Here is a 21003-nt window from a genome sequence, read left to right on the forward strand (position 1 = left end):
GTGTCTCATGCTGCCCCATTTCTGTAACCTTGGTTTTGACTTTCAACCAACCAACCCCATAATTTTCCTCTTTAGATACAGGAAAATTTAAGTCCCTACTGAGTGTTCCGACCTGTAGCAACTTTTTTTTTGGAATGCTTTGTATTTGATGTTATAGCACTTGTTTTTGTAATTAACCATACCCTCGGTGTGCTTATCGCATTTTCTATGCATTTTATATTATTTGTTTATGCCAATGCCCTTCCATCCAAATTGCTAGCTCATTGTAGGGACAGAATACCTCTTTTATCTCCCACAGCATAGCTTAGGGTTTTGCACATAGTGGGTCCATGATAAGTAGTTTTTGACTTTTAAAATCTCTCTACTTATTGTCTAATAATTTTGTGGGTTTATTGGCCAGACTATTCTGTTTAACTAGAATTGCAGCTAACTGGATTTCCCCTTTTTCCCTCCTGTCAAAAATCCAATCTTAGTAGACCCAAGCCAGACAGCATCTCCCTTTGCTACTATTTCAACCTTTTCCACAAAACTCCTAAAAAATTAATCATTCCCTCCCATTTCCCCAAAGCACTTTGATTTCAATACTCTTATAAGCCCGTTTGATGTTATGTCGTAATTAGTTATGCATGTGTCCTCAGCTCATACACGAGTGTCGGCTGTTTTTTAGCTTTGTTGTTCCAGCCGCTGAAACAATGCCTATGCATGTGTATCAAACTGGTTTAGTTCAGATTCCACTGACTTGAAATTCAGGCTGCATTTACCAGGGCGTCCTGAACATACCATGGGAAGACAACATCTGGAAATTGGGTTCTGTGCTTTCCTTCTTTTAATTGCTCTGAGCACGCAGCAGGCGGAATCAACCGCGCTGCCCAAAGTTGTGATAAATGGCCTCAGCTGTGTCCATGGCTTTGTAGTCCCCAGGGCACTTCTCTGAGTGTCTTGCATATGGTAGGTGTGTAGCAAATATCTGGGGGTTAAATTAGTTACTGAAAACAGTGGCTATAATGATGATAATCAGCCACTGCATTTATTTCTGAACTTCTCCTAACCCTACAAGATCTCCTCAGCATGGTTTTACAGTCCTTTCCAGGAGTTTGAGATCCATTGTCCTCAAAAGCAGTTTGGTAATCTGTCCGGAAGGGCTAATACCCTATCTAAATCCTTGCAATAACACCTGGGGGGTAAAATCTTTTTTACGTTAAGTTTTGTTAAAATGTAAGGTGTATTACAGAGTTTAGTGTATCTCCAAGGGTGACTATCTGTGATTCAACAAGTGATCCTTAATTACACTGAAAGAGTTGTGTGTATCATCAGTTAGAACTACCTAATTGCGGCTGTATCCCTGTTTCATCCTGGGAGAAAAAAGGAAAAAAAAAAACAAAAAAACAGAAAGCAAAGGAAGAAAATAACAAAGTACTTTCTAGGTGCGTGGAAAAAATTTTGAATAAGTAAACTTGTCTAGAGGGCCCAGGCTGCTCCTCTGTGTCATACCGCCCCTTACCCATCTCCATTAGCACTCAGATAGAATTTAAGTAAGTCATTTTTACTGTGTGGTAGTATATATGTGTTAGGTTATATGAAATACACTATTTTTCAAAAAAAAACTCTACATTTTAATACATAATGTAGTAGAAGATACATGTTAGATTATGTGAAGTACACTATTTCTCAAAGGATTACATTTTAATACTTAATGAAGCCAAAGAATAAAGTTCTAGCTGTACAACTTCAAGAATTGTCAATCTATGTTGGGAACCACTAGAAAAGGCAGCAAGGATGGGTAAGAGTAGAATAGGTATATTCCGGGCTTCTCCAACTCCACATATAGCTAACTCTGCCAAGAAGACAGAAGAAAGATAATTACTGGGTCCAGAATTTAAATGTAGCAGGATCTCAGAGAATTTGGCTGCACTTTCAGCAGAAGGTAGTAGCTTGTTGTTCTTTCCCAACAAAAAATCTATAATCCTAGTTCTCTCTATACTTTCTTCTATTCACAAAAAGAAAAGGAAAGAAAGAAAATTTGGTGAGTTTGAAAGAAAAAAAAAGGCTGATAAAATCAACTGCAACATTCTATGTACAGAGACAAGGAAAATGAAGATAAAACTCAAACCAATCAGTATTTATATGAATAAAACTAGTCCTACCTTGGTCAGATATAAAACCTCTCTGCCTTATAATAAATACTGCTTTATGAATGTTTTCCCACATACATACTAACGTATCTGTATTGACAGATAAATATTGTTATACTCAATTGAGAAAAGTGGAGTCTATATTAGTTTATTTCTAATTGGATCAAGTGATGGCATGAGTTGAAGCACCTCACCCACTTACTCCTCTTCTATCAGGTGTTTTCCCCATATAAATTTCAGATATGTTTTTTTCCCCCATTTGTTTCATCTGATAATGGCAATCCACTCATCACAGGATCATTAGCTAGTTACATATTATGATCATTAGATCATGCTTAGTGATGGAAAAGAACACACCTTTCATCTTTACTCCAGCATTCATTACACATACACAGAACTCTCAGAAGTCAATGTATCTCTGCTTCTCATCATTAAGTAAAGACAGAAGAGGGTTTATGGTTGGTTAATCAGAATGTAAAACTGTCAGAACTTTGCTTAATGTCTCTGAGTTTTAAACTCTTTTAACATCGTAAATAATCATAAACATTCAGAGTTGGGAGAGGCCTCAGAGACCTTTTGGCCCTCATGGGATAGATGAGGGAACCAAAGCCAAGAAGATGGAGTAATCACCCAGGACTTTCTAACTCTTTCTCTCTGCCCTCTATAATACAGCACCCTGCTATAGAGACTTTACTTGAAGAAGAAGAAGAAGGAAAAAAAAAAAATCAGCTATTTTTCAAAACCTTTCCAAGCCAGAATCTTAAGGTTATATTTACTTAGCTGGTTTGGGGTGTGGTGAATAATTAAATTCAGCAGGAATGCACTTCAAAATAAAAATAAAAACACAACCCAACCCCTTTGGCCCAAGTCCTGAGACCTCAGAAAAGAAAACCTCCTTGACTATGAACATTCACTAGAGGTTGGGAAGGCTTTCTGTGCCTGATATAGGAGTCCACTTAGCTGTTGGATGGAGGAGTTGATAGTCACATAAATGACTCTCTGTTGTTGTTTCTTTTTTCTTTTTTTAACAGTATTCTTACATCAACAAACAATCCCCCAGGAAGGATTTTAAGGAAAAATAAACACCTTTCTTACATATCATATAAGAAAAAAAAAAAAATCACCTTTGAGTTTGCTTTTCTGAATACCTCATGCCGCCACCACCACCCCTCTCTCAGAGCATACTTCAGAAATCGTGTATTCTTGTAAGAAAATGGGGGAGGGGAGGGATTCCCGTGAAACCAATCCAGGCCAGCCTTATTTGTATAAGGGTGATGAAACCAAGAAAAATATGCCCTCTTGTGGCTTATTTGTTCTAGTTCACAACAAATCAACAGTACTCTATTATTTCCTGAAACTCAAACATACCTGTATTCCAAGTGGAATTAAACTATTCCTTCGTGCAGTAACTGGAGAGAACAGGCCCATGTAGACAACACGAAGGCATTCCAAGCTTCTGCTTTGTTCAAGGTCATATATAGCTACTTAGCCACAATGAAATCAGTATCCCTAAAAATGGGGGAACGTTTTCCAAAATAATCCACAGAGTCTTACAGATCTTATAAAAATACCTTTCAAATAAATGCATCGATAGAATTTCTTTCCTAAACACTGAGGTTTGTTTTGGACAGACTTAAACTATCAGTTTCCACAAATAGGAGAAAATTCATAATTTCCTGCCCTACTGTATTTGTGCCTCTAATATTTCTTTAACTGTAGGATGCTGCCTATTTTTCCATTGGAAAAAAAAGTAAAATATGAAGCAGTTAAGAGAATGCTGATTTTCATTCTTTGAATATTTTTTCTCTTCTTTCCCCTTGCTTTACTCAGAAATGAAGATATAACGAATGTGTTACGTCCAGTGGTTTGCGGATACAATTAATTTCACGTTATGACCAAAAAAAAAAAATGCCCACCATGTTTGCCCACAGCAAAGTGGAGATGGGTATAGTGGACAGTGACCTTTGTTGATCAAGAGAAAGACTTTCACATAACTGTGATTTAAATGATTTAGTAACAAAGTAAATCTCAAAGGTTTAAAACAGGCCAGGTTGTTAAATTCTTAGTCTAACTCAATTGTGATAATAATAATTATGATGAACAACATTATTATCATTTTACATGCAAGGAAACTTAATGTTAAGTGACTTAAGTCACACATTTTTCATTTGCCTGGATCTGCTTGTGTACTAAGGGGGCCACTGGGTCATTTCCTAATCTGCATCCTTAGCCCCATGCTGCAGAAATAAACCAAATCGAATCTTACTTATCAGAATGAAAAATGCCATTTTCCAAACTGCCCAATTTAACACATGGAACTATTATTTTTCTCAGTTACAATCTAAAATGGAATCCTGTTCTTGTAAGTTTATAATCATTCTGACCCTTAAAGCACAGATATACTTTCACTTGAATTATCATTTGAAAAAACAATCATAAAACAGTTCAAGGTTTTAAATTTTATTTACTTTTAACTTAGTAAAGAAAAATAAACCACTATACTATACTACTACTAAAAATTTGCATTCTTACCACCTCAGTAAAATTATCTTTCCTATGTAAACAAAGTTTTACTTCCCAACTTTTACTCATGTGTCTTCTGATAATGTCCACATTAAAAGTCTATGATTATACACATATTTAAAAAATTATCTCTACTTTTATTATGTTTAAAACTACTAAGAAAAGAGCCATTTTTATTTATTTATTTTTTTAATTTCATTATTTTGAGACAGAGAGAGAGCAGGGCGTGCCGAGAGAGAAGGAGAGAGAATCCCAAGCAGGACCCTATAGCACTGTCAGCACGGAGCTCGATGCAAGGCTTGAATGCACGAACTGTGAGATCATGATCTGAGCTGAAACCAAGAGTCAGTCCACACTTGGCCTACTGAGCCACCCAGGTGCTCTTAGAGCCAATTTTAGAAGACAAAAACATGACCATTTTAAAAGTATTAAGAAATTAACATATCACTAATTAGAATAAAAGACAAGCTGTCCATAATAAAGTTATAAGTGTATTATTGATAGCATGCCCAGTATTAAAAATGATGATCTACCAATATTAACTGTTAAAACATAATATTAAAAAAAAAACATAAATTTATGGTATTAAAACAGTGAGGTATGGAGTATCTGGGTGGCTCAGTTGGTTAAGCGTCCAACTCCTGCTCAGCTCATGACCTCACAGTTTGTGAGTTCGAGCCCCGTGTCAGGCTCTGTGCTGACAGCTCAGAGCCTGGAGCCTGCTTCAGGTTCTGTGTCTCCCTCTCTCTGCCCCTCCAGCTCATGCTCTGTCTCTGTCTCTCTCTCTCTCTCACAAAAATAAATAAATATTAAAAAAAAAAAAAACAGTGAGGTATTGGCTAGTGAATAGATAATGAAGCAAAACAATTAGAGGCCTAGAGAACAGATTTAGGTATATATTATAATTCACATGTGTGATGGGAATTTTATTTTCCAAACTTGAATGGACAATAAATGCCTTCCTTTTTGAAAATTACTTTTGTTATAGAGCATTTCAAATACAAAAAATAGCATACACACACACACACAAAATGGAGCTCACACTCATGTAAAGCTATACATTTTCTTTTGATTATCATTTTAATTAGGGCCAATACTATCTGATATGTAGGGTTGAATTCCTATTTTTCAGAAATTCTGTATATTTATTTTTTATTTTATCTTTCTCTTGTTAAGATGAAATAATCTGTTCTTTTTAATCCCAGGAGAAAGAAATCTTGTTATTGTTATTGTTACTGTTTAATGTTAAATTGTGTTATTTTCCAAATCCAACCCTTGTAAGAGAATATGGTTTGTAATCTTTATACTTAACAGAAATATGGGAGGAGCGCCTGGGTGGCCCAGTGGTTAAGCACCCAACTCTTGATATAGGCTCAGGTGATGATCTCACAGTTCACGGAATCTGGCCCCTCCACGGGCTCTGGGCTGATAGCAGGGAGCCTCCTTATGATTCTCTCTCTCTCTTTCTCTCTCTCTCTCTCTCTTTCTCTCGGCCCCTCCCCCACACATACACATTCACTCTCTCTCTATCAAAAATAAATAAATAGAAACATTTAAAATAAATTTTAAAAAAGAAGTATGGGACATTTCAGGGATGAAGTATATGGTCCATTTTAATGCCTATTTTTTATACATTTCAGATGAAGGTACTCTTCCTATTATTCTGTGTATTTCCATAAGGTCTATCCTTGAGACTGTGTTGCTTAATTCTTTAACCTTTTTTTATCCCCTGATTTCTATTGCACTGAGTAGTAGTTTCCTACTTTAATGGTTACCTATTTCTTTTGCTTCATCTATAGGTCCTACTGTATAAAGTCAGTTGTTCTGATATTTGGTCCATAGATAACCCCAATTCTCCATTGTGTATTGTGGCCTTTGGTATTATAAACTGCCTCGTTGAAAGTTTTTCACCTATTCTACCTTATTTGTTAACAGGATCACAACCAGTTGCTTCCTTATTGTTTACATTTCTTAATACATTTTTGCCCATTCTTTTATTTTTAGCTTTCTGAATGACATCCTTTTAGGTTTGTTTCATGAAACAGCATATAATTGACTTTTACTTTATGAGCCAATTTGAAAATGTTTATCTTTTCATCAGTCAGTTAAGCCCATTTATTCAATGTGACTAATTTATTTTGACAAAAATTAATCATATTATTATGTGCTCTATGTACTGTATATATAATGGTATATTTTTTCTTTATGTTGTCTGATTTCCTTTTGTTTTGCCTTTCCTTTTTTTAATATTGTTTATTTTGAGTGGGAGTGATCTTCATCAGCTGAAATATTTTGATTTTCATTTTCTGCTTTCTTTTCATAATATATATATCTTAGTGAAATATATATATATCTTAGTGAAATATATATATACATATCCATATCTTAGTGAAAAAATATGTGTGTGTGTATATATATATAGTATATATACTGTTATATATATAACAGTTATATATATATAACATAATATAATATTATATATATAACTGTTATATATATCATATATATATAACAGTTATATATATAACATAATATAATATTATATATATATAACAATATATGGAAGAGTAAAGTTACCAAATATGTATGTGTATATATATATATACACACACATGTATATATATGTGTGTATATATATGTGTATGTGTATATATATACATGTATATACATGTATATATATATACATACATACATATTTGGTAACTTACTCATCCTTTTGAAAGAACAGATTTTCCTAAACCAGCAAAAACAGGTAATTCTCTATGAGGAGTTTGGGTGTGGTTATTCTGAAGTTTTTTAGTTCTAAAATATTCTCTTCTTTGGTTCAGTCAAAGACAGTTTTATTCACAGATAGCTTATTTTATGTCAAGGCTGGAGAGAATCGATAAGTCTTCTGATTTTGTAATTCTCTGCTTCCATGAGATGCTGAAGTCACAGCCTTCATTCCCTTGTGTCCCCCCAGCACCAACCCTTCAACCCCTCTCCCAGAAACTGTGCCTTTCCAAAACTGCTAGTTTTGATCCCGAGCTTTTAAATCCCTTCCCTAATTCCCCAGTCATCCATGCTGTGACCTGTTCTTGATGTCCAAGCATTGGACTCTTTCTCTCATGGGCCATTCATGTTTTCTGCCATTGCTGGCCCCACCACCCTCTCCTTGTTTTTGTTCAGTCTGCTCCTCACTGTTAGTAGCTCCAATGTGGGCTCCAGATAAAGCCTTACTCATTTTCTTACTTATATGTAAATTAAAGATTGTGGTATTTTCTGTGTCCTAGTTAAGATCTAGGAATGAGTTAAGGGTGGTTTCACGTACATTCCTTCTTGCTCTGTTTGGGTTTTTAGAGGCTGTAGAGAGCAATTCCGATGTAGGTGGTTGCCACTATTCTACAGAAACTCAGAGGGTTTTCCTTTTTACCATAGGAAAACAATTACATTATGGTTTTATACTGATGGAAATTATAGAGTAGAGATAGAAAGATATATGATTCTGTGGAATAAGAAGAGAACGTCTGGAATGAAATCCTTGCATCAACAAGAGAGAATAAGGTCTAGCATCCAAGTAAAAAAGTTACTGTTAATAAGAACGAGGAGGATTTGTGGTAAAATGAAGGAGGGCAGAGTTATGAGCACTGAGAAGCTGGCCCATGGGTAGGATACTAGCGTGAGCTTGTCAAAGGTCTCTGGTTATCGCCTGTCTTTTCTTAGTAATGTAAGCTTAAGACCAGCAGCTGAAGTGAAGATTGGAGTGGGTGTGATAGGGAGAGGATGGAAGTATGTGGTAGAGATCCAGAAGACTGTGGGTGTGCTGGAAAGAAATTCAGCATAGTTGTATGTTTTTATGCTAATTAATTTTGGAAATACGAATACATTCACATAGCATATGTTTTCACGAGATGATTAAGTGAAGTGTTAGATTTAACCAGAACTGTAGTTTTGCCTAACTTTGTGAAGATAGAAAGGGATATTTCAAAAAAGGACTGAACAAAAAGCTCTATTGGAGTTCAGAGAAAAAAAGACCTTACCTAAGGTTGTGCAGAAGAGATTATAAAGTTAAGCGCGTGGGTAGTCTGTATTAAGATGACTTTTGAGTAAGGTCCTGCAGGATGAGCCAAATGTCAGCACCTGGGAAGTGTAGGGGTGTATGTGGGAGAGGCTGCAAGGTAAGGCTCCTTCACGAGAAAAACTAGGTGAACAAAGTCCTGATGTGGGAATGTGGACAGTGTGTTAAGTGGAAAATGAAAATGCCTGGTGTTCTTGGTATGAGGATCTATAAAAGTGTAAGTAGAAAACAAGACTGAAAAAGTAGATGTGCAAGATATATAGCAGATTTTGGATGCCTGACTGAGAACGTGAAAACTATACAGATTGAACAGGAGAGAGAGATTGAGAAAACAAACCAAAACGAAGCAAAAAAACAAACGTTGAACACAGTAGTGATGTCAATGCTGCTCACTTTAAGAAGTGCCTGCCCATAGCATGTGTCAGAAGTGGAAGAAATTCGGAGCAAGAAGTCCTCCTAAGAGATTATTACAATATTGTCGGGTAGTAAGGATCTGAACTCAAGGAATGACCACAGAATCAGGGGAGTTCAAGTTTGAGAACTGGTTGAAAATTATCTGTCTTATGTAATCTAGAGAAAGCAGATATAAATACTCCTTTCTGTATAAATAATTCATAATAAAGAAGACTTTTTGCAATCTTTGAGCTCTTAAAAGATAAATCCATGCTTCGGCATTGTCAGGGAAGAGGCTTGGTAGACTAGAATAGACTATTACTTAATTGACCTTTTCCGCTTTAGTCATCTGAGGGCAGCGAGTTTTCCAATTTGCTAAAGGCATTTGAAATTGACTGAGCCTTACTCCAAAGTACTTGAATGAATAGACCTTTGAAATGGCAACAATTGATCTAATATGGTAAAAACAGACTGTCAGCCACTTAAAAATAGCCTCCCCAAGTCATGGATTGATTTGGTTAGACTTGGAAATGAATTTTTCCTAGAAGCAGCCCCCAGACCTAGTAAATGTGCTAAATCATAGCTAACATTTGTCTGGAGAAGGCATATTTAGTTCTGTCGGTGTGGGATCATGAGGGGACTCCCAGCAGCGGAAGGGCATGGGTACTTGCTCCCTCCACAGAGTGGACTATTGACACGAACCACCAGGGAGAAGGGGCTTCTTGCCCAGTGGAGGAGGCTGGGTGTCCTTAGGGCTGGCTTTTAGAAGTCAGGAGATCCTTGGAAGCAGACTTGGGTTCCCAGTCTCACTTGGTATCTTTTGACTCTAACCTCTGACCCTGAAATAAACAAGGTATTTTGAAATTTTCTAATGAATTTTAACAGCAGTAATCAGAGGGAAGTTAAAACAAACCAAAAAAATGTTCCTGTCATCTTATTTATTTATTATTTTAAGAGAGAGAGAGAGAGAGAGAATGCATGTGCGAGTGGGGGAGGGGTTGAGAGAGAGAGGGAGACGGAGAATCCCAAACAGGCTTGGAGCTGTTACTATCAGCACAGAGCCTGAGAAGGGGCTCCACCCAGGTCTTGATCTCACAAACCACCAAGAGTCTGAGGCTTAAGGGACTGAGCCACCCATGCGCCCCTTCCAGTTACCTTTTCACTTTCCCCATCTCTTTCACCTTTCTTTCCCCTCCTCTGTCTTCATGTATCTTAGCTAAACCAATAATTTAAACTTTCCTTTCACGTTGTGTTCAGACTCTCCATAAAACAGCAATCAAACTCTGGGGCAATTTGGCCCTCCTTTCCTTTTTTCCCCCTAAAATCAAGGCCTGGCACTTGGGTAGCCTCAAGGCATCAGGGAAGTGCCAAAGCCCTGGGGCTCAGCATCTCTGGCATTTTCTGTCCTGCAGAGCATATCGCTTACCATTGTGAGTGAGGCTCGCCCTCTTGGCTTCTTCGCTCAAGTCTATGATTAGAGCATGATGAAATCTTTTGATTTCATCAGGCCCAGTAGCATCTCCTGACTGTCTCATGCTTTCCTCTACTCTCTCTGCTTCTGCAGCACACTCTGAGGTCAGGCTTCTCTGCCCCGTGGCCACAGCTTGGGCAGTCTCCTCTGCAGCAGTCAGTGGGGAGTTTCTCTCTAGGAAGTCTTGACTTCCCTGGCAGTCCGTCCAGGCTCTTGCCTATGTTTCTACCTGGTTACCATGAGGAGTACAGATTCTGGGGAAAATGACATCTGAGGGCCTCCCTCAGACAGACCACCATGCTGATGTGAATGTGCCCAGGTTGGTACATGATTGGAGGCATAGCCTCCCTCTACACTGATTTACCTAATAAACTTTCCCCTCTCCAGGCCTACGTTGGGATATACCTGAGTGCTTCAAGCCTCTACTTTCATTTTCTCTTCTCCTTTCTTCTTTTAAATGTTTATTTGTTTTTGAGAGAGAGAGAGAACATGAGCCAGCAGGGGAGGGGCAGAGAGAGAATGGGGAATGGGACAGAGGATCCAAATCAGGCTCTGCGCTGACAGCAGGAAGCCTGATGCCGGGCTGGAACTCACAAGCTGTGAGATCATGACCTGAGCTGAAGTCGGGCGCTTAACCAACTGAAACACCCAGGGAGTCCTCTCTTCTCCTTTCTAATTCCCATTGCCTGGAAATCACCAGTGTTTTCTTTCTTCTCCTTATCTCCAGATATATATAACTTATTTTATGTTCCTTGGTTCAGCAAGCCAAGCTCAGCTCTAGAAATGTTAAAAGGTGAGAGAAAAAAATAGACAACTCTATTTCAGGAAAATCCAGCATCACAAAACTACTGCTCATTGCAAAATCTTATTATTTAACGTCATATGCAGAATGTTGTTCTCTTCTATGCATGATTTCTGAAACAAATTATAGGGCTCCAGGAAACAGACACTGTGGGCAAACCAGGAGAAGGCCAAGGGCTCAGAGACATAACAGGAAACATGAAGAGCTCAGAAAATGTTACTTTTGTTACATATACCTAAAAGCTAATGAGGTATCTTTATGGGTTAAAGATTAAAGTCAGAGGCGCCTGGGTGGCTCAGATGGTTGAACGTCGACTTCAGCTTAGGTCACGATCTCACGGTTCCTGGGTTCGCGCCCTGTGTCGGGCTCTGTGCTGACAGCTCAGAACCTGTAGCCTGCTTCAGATTCTGTGTCTCCCTCTCTCTCTGCCCCACCCCCGCTCATACTCTGTCTTTCTCTGTCTCTCAAAGATGAATAAATGTTAAAAAATAAATAAAGATTCAAGTCAGACCCTCAAATGCTTAAAATAATATCACCAATTTGAGAGCAGATGGACAGAAGATCATCTAAGTGGCATTTCCTCACCAGAATGTGGGCAAGCCCTGACACTGGCCTGGAGTGGAAGAGGGAAAACTGTATACAATATGTCGTCATTAAAATTTAGCTTTAGACTCAGTGTTTGACTCAAACATGCTGTTTTTCTAAATACCTACTTCCATATGATTTTTGTGTATCTGAACTTTTACATGAGCCATGATTCTATGATTAATAGATTGTCACCATATCAAATAAATTGTGTTCCTGCTTCACCTTCTTACCAACAGATTTCTTGATCTCACAAAAGTAACAGTATTTATAGTGTGGAAATTTGGTAATTATTGTACAATTGTTGTAGATAATACAACGAATACAGTGAAAGTTACCATTAACTGAGAAATCACTACCTTAATTTTTTTTCACATTCTTTAGTTATGTGTTTATAAAGTGGTTAAAGTGACATGTGACAGAAGTACTCTTCATAAGCAGAAAGCAATTGGGGTGTTTTCATCATTTTCCTTCAGCCAAACTCCATAAAAGAGGAGAGGGTTTTGTTGCTGTTGTTGTTTTGTTTTAATGTTTATTTATTTTTGAGAGAGAGAAGTAGACAGAGCATGAGCAGGGGAGGGGCAGAGAGAGAGGGAGACACTCAATCCGAAGCAGGCTCCAGGCTCTGAGCTGTCAGCACACAGAGCCCGACACGGGGCTCGAACTCATGATCAGTGAGATCATGACCTGAGCCGGAGTCAGTTGCTTCACTGACTGAGCCACCCAGGCGCCCCAAGAGGAGAGGTTTTATAACTGCCTAGGCATTTATTTGTGCAAGCTGTTCCAACAAGGTAGAATAGCAACTCTCACGCAGACAAGAATGCTCAACAAATGTTTTAATACAGTACTTTCAGGTAACATATACTAAATAGCATCCCAAGGGTGCTTGCAGCGAAAGTAGTCTGCTGAAATCAAAATGATATTGTTTCAGAGCGCAAAGCGTTCTGACAATACCTCCCAATCATTCTACTCCACAAAAATGGTGAATAGAATGTACATTCAGTGAAAGTGGAGGTGCAGGTGGAAGGTAAGAAATGTTACTTGTTTTTATCTTGCATGCCAATTGCGTTGATGTGTTGCCAGATCTAGATCCAAGGATTAAGGATTTTTTTCAAGTGATTTTGTGAAGCAGCAGGTACACACAAATATGGATAAAAATACAAGTTGGGGCAATCATATTAACTTTGTAAAAATATTCAGTAAGTATTTTTTCATCATTAAAAATGATTTAATCTGTGGATCGTCTCAATGAAATATCTTTATTACCAGACTTCAGATTCTGGAGCTAGTGGGGAGATAGGTCTTTATCTTGGTCCATGGGCAATAAAAATAATTTAATAAATTAGTCACAGCACTACCTCTGCCTACTGACAGAGCTGGATGACAATACCTTGTTTTTCTTTTTTACTGGCCTCAGAATAAAGTGAACATCTATCTCCCAAAATTTCAATTTTGTTTATTTAAAAAATATTCTCAGTGTATCCTAATTTACTCAGTTTTCAAACTTGCACACACTAATGTTTAAAAGAAACTATTAATTACAAAATATCTTAAACATTTGATTTACATAGTTATATTTATCAAGTAATTACATCAATGGTAAAACCTTGCTTAATTTAAAAAATTTAACATACAGATGTGTCAAAACAAGTTGAGACACTCCTTGCCTTACTTAATCATCGTATTATGATCATCAAAGCAACCAATGAGTATCCTATTTGAGCGTCCATATGTCACTGCAAATTTATAATAGGGTGACTGCACAAAGAAACAGGACAGTGTTAATAAATTAGCACATTATAATACCAAACTTTAGGGGTTCCTCGATGGCTCAGTCAGTTGCGCATCTGACTCTTGATTTTGGCTTAGGTCATGATCTTACGGTGGTGAGTTCGCGCCGGCATTGTGCTCTGTGCTGACAAGTGTGGAGCCTATTCTCTCTCCTTCTCTTTCTGTCCCTCCCCTGCTCGCTCTTTCTTTCTCTCAAAGGTAAATAAATAACTTACAAGAGTCTTTAATATAATGCCAAACTTAAAAAAATAACAAAATTTTGATTTTGCCTCTTACTGATTTAGCATTGCCCAACATAATTCGGCATATCCTTATCACAAAATCAACACATTGGCAACCTGAGCCTGGAGAAGCAACAGTGGTGACTGAGAAGGTGATAGGCTTTCCTTCACATCTCACCTGCTCCATTAGGTCTTGCCCCATACCTCCCAACCCCCGGACATGTGAGAAGAGAGGAGGGCAAAGAAAGTAAGTAAACCAAGGCACCCATAAGCTGTATCCTTCCGTGGCACACATTTGTACATAGCTTTAAACAGCAAAGAAAACCTACATTCATTACCAATCATCTGGGAATGCTCATCAGAAGAATAAGCTCAGGACCTGTGAGGAAGGACTTGTATGAGGTATGGGAACATCCTAACCAAATATAGACAAGAACTGTTGGCCCACGTACACCACACTTGCCCTATGTGAGTCCAGATTCACACAGTCTATGGTCAGCTTTTCAATTTAATAGGTAACAACAAAAATAAAGTAATCAAAATTAGTATGTAGAGCAGTCTGAGCATAAAATTTCTTTAACAGAACACACTCTAAGTGTATCTGCTGATATGCTTGATAGAAAACAATCTGTGAGAGGACCACTTATTTGTTATAGTGTATAAAAGTGTAGGTTTTAGATATAATACGCACACGCACACACACACACAGAGCAGTACAGCTGCTACAATAGTATTAAAGCTTTGTGCAAAGTATAGTCATCCACAGTATACGTACACCATCTGGTCCCCTGGGTAATTACTCATCAGACATTTGTGAATCAGGAAGAGGCCTGAAAAGAAAGAGAAAGGGACAAGGAGTGGAGAGATACAACACATCACAGCGCATCAGTGCTGAATGGATGCTCTGCGTCTCTCCAACCAATTATCTAAAAGCTTTTAAGAGCAAAAGGAATTATTATTCTTTATTGTTCATCTCCTTTTTCTCCCTCTTATCCCCTTACTCTCCATCCTTTTTTTGTTTGATGTTTTCTAATGATTCATTTCTTTTTTTCCCTAAATAAATTTAAAAAAATAATATTTTTTATTTCATTCTTAGAGAGAGAGAGAGACAGTATGAGGGGGAAGGGGCAGAGAGAAAGAGAGGGAGACACAGAATCTGAGGCAGGATCCAGGCTCTGAGCTGTCAGCACAGAGCTCAAAGTGGGGTTCGAACTTATAAATCGTGAGATCATGACCCGAGCAGAAGTCGGACGCTTAACCAACTGAGCCCTCCAGGCACCCCACCCCAAATAAATTTTTATATCAAACTATCAACTAGTACAGACTCTAAAAATCAAAGTAGTTCAATTCAATATATTAAGATTCTCCAATAATAAATGATCAACTAGTTTTTGAGCTCTTAGGCTCTAAATATTTTATAGTTAGTGTCTACATATTTATTTCTCAAGGTCAATTAAAATATGTTTTCTTTAAAACAAAGCCAAAACTACTCTTTGCTGCAATTCTTAATCTTTTTCTTGGTTATTATTAAACCTGACCATCTATTTACAGTGTATTCAGATTCTCCATAAAAAAATCAGTAGGAATATCAGAACTGGAATAATCCTGGGACTGCCACAGAAAACTGTGAAACTTTAGGTTTGGAATTTATTGATCCAAACTCCTCACCTGCAGATGAATAAAATGAGAGTCAGAATGATTTGCCCAAGGTCACACCATTAGCTAATTGGGAGATCGTGAACTAGGATCCTATTATACACACAGCCTCTCTTAGCAGATGCTAATTAAGTAATATTGTAAACCTTCCTTTTGATAACAAAACATACATTTCTACACCTGGAAAGATAATCTGTTGATTACTCTTGCTATTCTTTCTCCTATCAAAGCATCGATTAATCTTTATGTAGTCATAACACAAATGATTTTTAAAATGAAGTTATTTTAAACTACTTTAAGTGTATAAGATGGGCTTACTCTTTTTCATTTAATTTATGTTTTCAGTGAATTCCTCAAATCATAATCATTTGACACTCTAAAGTTAACTGGAAATCATCCATATGTGCACAAACATTTAGAATCGTTCACAGATCACATAGGAAAGGTACAATGAAAGATTCTGCAGGACTAGATACAATGCAGAGGTCTGAAATGAATAAAATTATATCATGGACTATACTTCCTTTTACATTAGTAACTGTTTCAAAGAGTTATTGAGCATATTCACAATAAATATGAAAAATATTCAATAGGAGTAAAGATTATGTTGAAAGAGAACATATTTAGAGATGGAAACTGTTTTGATCTGTTCTAGAACAACAGAAGGCAAAAACTCAAAAGCTGCTATGCTAACTTAGGTCAAGCATTACTCCACCTAATCTATTTGATCTGAAAATACTATAAAATGAGTCGATACATGATCTTGAAGGCTATTACACTTATTATTTACTATGGTCTTCAGGAGGAATATCATCCGACTGGATTTTATCACAGTCACTTTGGCATTTATCTATTTAGTCACAAACGTGATATTACAATCAGTGCTTACTATGAGTCAGATGGTGCTGCAGATGCTGTAGATAAGTGGTGAACAAAAACAGTCTCTCAACAGAGGTTTCGCTGAAAGAGAGATACGATCAAATTAACTCCCAAATGAGTGCGTATTGGAACTGTGTTGGGAAACAAGGTGCCTGGTGCTTTGGGAGATTAAGGAGGGAATTCCCTGGTTCTCTACCGTCCTAACCCTGTGTGTCTCCCTCCGGTACTGCCCACGCACAGAGGAGGAAGAGGCTTACAGGCGAGTTTAAGGAGTTTCTGAAAATTTAAGCCACTGAGTTCCTAAAGTGGGTGAAAATAGAAAGACAAGTAGGACCAATTCTCGATATGCGTCACCTCTCTTTCTCTTCTCTGATTCTCCTCTACTGATCGCTCATCTCTGCTGAAGGCCTTTTCCTGGTTGAATTCACCATTTCCCTCTGTCAATATATTTTAGAAAGGATTCGTGCAGCCCACACCATTTTCTTTTGTATGATACTTGGATTCTTAACATCAAAGCACTTCAACAGAGCAAGGATTGTGTTTGCTGGAAAACCCCCAGCCTCCGAACAGCAGTGCATGCCTGTTAAACTAGTATTGTTGAAGCAGACTACAGGGCTAAGCGGTCCTCGAGTCTGGGAAATATGGCACCTGTGTGGTCTCTCCCAGTTTTCAACTTTGATATGGGCTTAGGCTAAAAAAAATACAATCGGGGCACCTGGATGGTGGCATCTGGTTGAGTGTCGACCGGCTCAGGTCATGATCCCACGGTCTGTGAGTTTGAGCCCCACGTTGGGTTCTGTGCTGACCGCTCAAAGCCTGGAGCCTGCTTCGGATTCTGTGTCTCCCTCTCTCTCTGCCCCTCCCCTGCTCATACTCTGTCTCTCTCTCTGTTAAAAACAAATAAACATTAAAATAATTAAAAATAAAATAAAATAAAATAAAATAAAATAAAATAAAATAAAATAAAATAAATTTGTCTGCCTGCAAATTGGGTGTGCGTGCATGTATGTGTGGTTGTGTTTATGTAAATACACGTTTGAAAAATATTTCTCCTTGTAATAAAGAAATTTTAAACAGTTGGAATATATTAATCATTGTTCAATGATTTATCAAAGATAACTTTTTTGATGTTGAAACTTCAGCTTTGGTAACAAGGTTTTCTTCCAAAATCTATATTTATATAATTATTTTCAAAATATGCACTATTTATTATTTATTTTTAGATTTTTTCATTTTCATTCTATTTATAGCAACTTTTCACCACGTGATTACATTTTAGGCAACCTATCTGTTAAATAAAAACTCATGCAGTAATGGTTTGTAGAGTGCAGAATCATAGAATTGCTAAAATTTTGCCCATAAGAAAGCTTATTTTGTCAAATATTAGAACAACTATTTTGTATTCTTGCAGACTTATTCTAGAAGTTATCAATGTACAATAAAACATATCATAATGCATTTAAGGGTTTTAATACTAATATTATTCCAAGATCAGTTTTTCTAAGATATTAAGCAATGTCTAGTACTATTTTTTTTAAATTACAGTTGTCATATGTTGGACACACCAGATACAGTCATTGCTTTCCTTATACCTATTTTATCAGTAAGAAATTTGTTAAATATAGTGTGCTTAGTTTATAAACACACATATAAAGAATTAAAAACTATTTGTAATAGTAATATGTGAAAAGACTTTACCAGACTTTTGCATAATTTCGACAAATGTCAAAAGCACCCGAGAAGATATGAAGGTTTAACAGCCGGAATTTCTTTGAAAGTATAGTCTCCGAAATTCCAATATGACACTTTTCACTTCATTTGTATGGTGTCAGGTGACTTACATATAATTGCAAGGGGTGGGGGACTGCCTTCCAGTAAGTTTCAGGTAAAGGTTTTGTTATTATTGTAATTCTAGAACATGTGTTTGTCTTTTAAAAAGTCACCCTTTAAATTCTGGGAACTATTCACTAATTAATGTATCTATAGTTCCCTGTACCCACCACAATCTAGATTTCTTCACAGATGGATAAATGATATTCTTCTCTTTAGTGCCATGTAATCCTTTAAGAATATTAGAGAGGACAGTATTCCGGGTCACTGGACAAAAGCTACTCTCCTTTTAATCACTTAATGTAAGTGGTGACATTTTTAACCTTTGTGACCTTTAGTATTTGATTAGTCATAAAACTGCATTTGATACATGTGTTTTCTTTTCCATTTTTATTTTGTTTGCACAACATTATGCTCAACTTAATTTAGTTTACATCAGCAACATTTCTAGATGTGGCTCTCTTTGGCTGCCTTTCAGTCTCATGGGCTATATAAAAAAATACATAAATTATTAAGTTTAGCATCATTGAAAACATGTGCATCTATGTAAAAATGTCATACATTCAGTGGCTCCATCTGTGGCTGTGGTAATACAAACCCATAAACGTGCACAATCCTGTGTATTGATTCAAATAAACAAAATCCAGTTGGATTCATAACCTGATATTGTGGTTTGGGTAGGTACCATTTTATTTGGTCAAACATCAAATGGGAAGAGTCATAGAATACACATATTGTTTGGGTTAGTTGGCACTTTCTTACTCTAATGAATTTGACCCACCCTTGAGAGTAAAATCACTAATTCAGTGTTGTGGATCGGTAGCCACAGGACCTTTCCCACGTTCCAACATTTGTCATCATTAGAAAATATGCTTTAGATGTATACATGGTATAATAAAAGGTTTGCATTGTTTTATTAATTGTTCCGAGGGTGACAACTCTTGCATCATTTGTTAGGGAAGGGAAGAAACAGTGATAGATACAGAGAAAGATATTATTTAATTTTGGTCTGGTGAGAATGAGATGTTTGTTGCTCTATTAAATTCTTTTCATTTAACATCTGTTTTTTATAATGACAGTTTAAATGGTTATTTCTACGTATAAATCCCAAATCAAGCATTCTAAGGACTGGTCAGACTGTGCACATATACATACTTTCCTATGATTGCCTTTTTGGCCTGTTCCTATGATACGAATTTGTATTATTTTTTCTACAGAAAGAATAGGGAAAAATCAGTTTTTCTCTCTCACGGATATTTTCAATTTGTATTTCATCATTGATACTTTAGGAAAGGTCCCTTCAGTCTCATAACCTGTTATAGCTAAGGTCAAATAAACATTTAGGGTTGTTATCAAATTGGAGGATAGTCTCCAATAAGTTTTGTTTTGTTTTTCATATAAAAACTATAAGGTTTCAGGACATTTCAGATTTTTCTTAACAGTGAAGAAGTCACCGCTCTCCATTGCCCTGCGCTCATTAACTAGGGCCTTGAAAGGTGCCTGTGCAAACCACAGGGCTTTCAGCATAAACCTTATTAGTTTCATGTTACATCTACCTCTCTGAAGACCTATGAAATAGGGTTATTGTTCCTTGCATGCCAGCAATAAGGATGCCAAGGCTTAGACACATCAAAAGATTGCCTGCTAGTATCACAGGTCAAGTAATCTGGAGCTTCTTGGATTCAGTGCCAATTTGTTTAATCGGATACCTACCTTTTGATTCTCCTCCAGTTACCTACATTTCTTTGGCTCTAGTGCTGTGATTTCTATTTATTTAAAGGTCTTCCAAACTTAGACTAAACTAGTATTTATTTTTGCTCTGTCCAGATATCACTAAGTGATAGTGGCATATGCCTGTTATCATGCCAAACTAATATGTTCAGTCATTTATTCATCAAATATTTATTTGGTATCTACTAAATGTTTACATACTCTTAGACTCTGGAAAGATAAAGATGAGTGAGAGCGATAGGACCCTTGCTCTCACACATCTTTTAATCTAGTGAAAATAATGATGAGAGATTACAGACAAATGAGCAACGAAGAAATGTGTTCTGGGGCACTTAATTCAATAGACAAGGAAGGCTGATAAGTGGAAAATGTCAATATCACAAAGAAGTGCAAGACTTAGGGAATAAAACAGAGGATGGATGAATTAGCGTGTTCTAGCTCCCAGGAATCAATATGTGAGGGCCCTTTTTTTGTGGTGTCTATTTGCCCAGGAATGTCCTTTCCCGAAGGTGCCAAAGCAAACACCTGCCAAGGGCCAGTAAATATGTTCTCTCTTATGAAGCCTTTTTATGACCCTGCCAAGCAATTAGTTTCCTTGATGTAGCTGTTTTCTTATTTCTATATGGAGATAATTGCCTTTGATGAACTTTTAGCACACTTGCCATAAAGCTGTCATTAAATTATTATTGAGATCAGTTACTACTACTACTCTGTGTTCTCACCATTTTCATGATGCAATTGTAGCTGAGCCATAATGCTTTAATAATAATCATTAGTTAGCTAATTATTTTGCCATTTACGGATTTGTCCACAAAAGAGGAAGTCATTCCTGGGCATGACTAGTAAGTGCCTGAATAGTGCCACGTGGGTAGGAGTCCCAAAGAATCAAAAATTGTTCATTTGAGGTAAAAGGATAATCAATTATTTTTCTT

Source organism: Panthera tigris, chromosome A2 (assembly GCF_018350195.1).
Source record: "Panthera tigris isolate Pti1 chromosome A2, P.tigris_Pti1_mat1.1, whole genome shotgun sequence".
Classification (NCBI taxonomy): domain Eukaryota; kingdom Metazoa; phylum Chordata; class Mammalia; order Carnivora; family Felidae; genus Panthera; species Panthera tigris.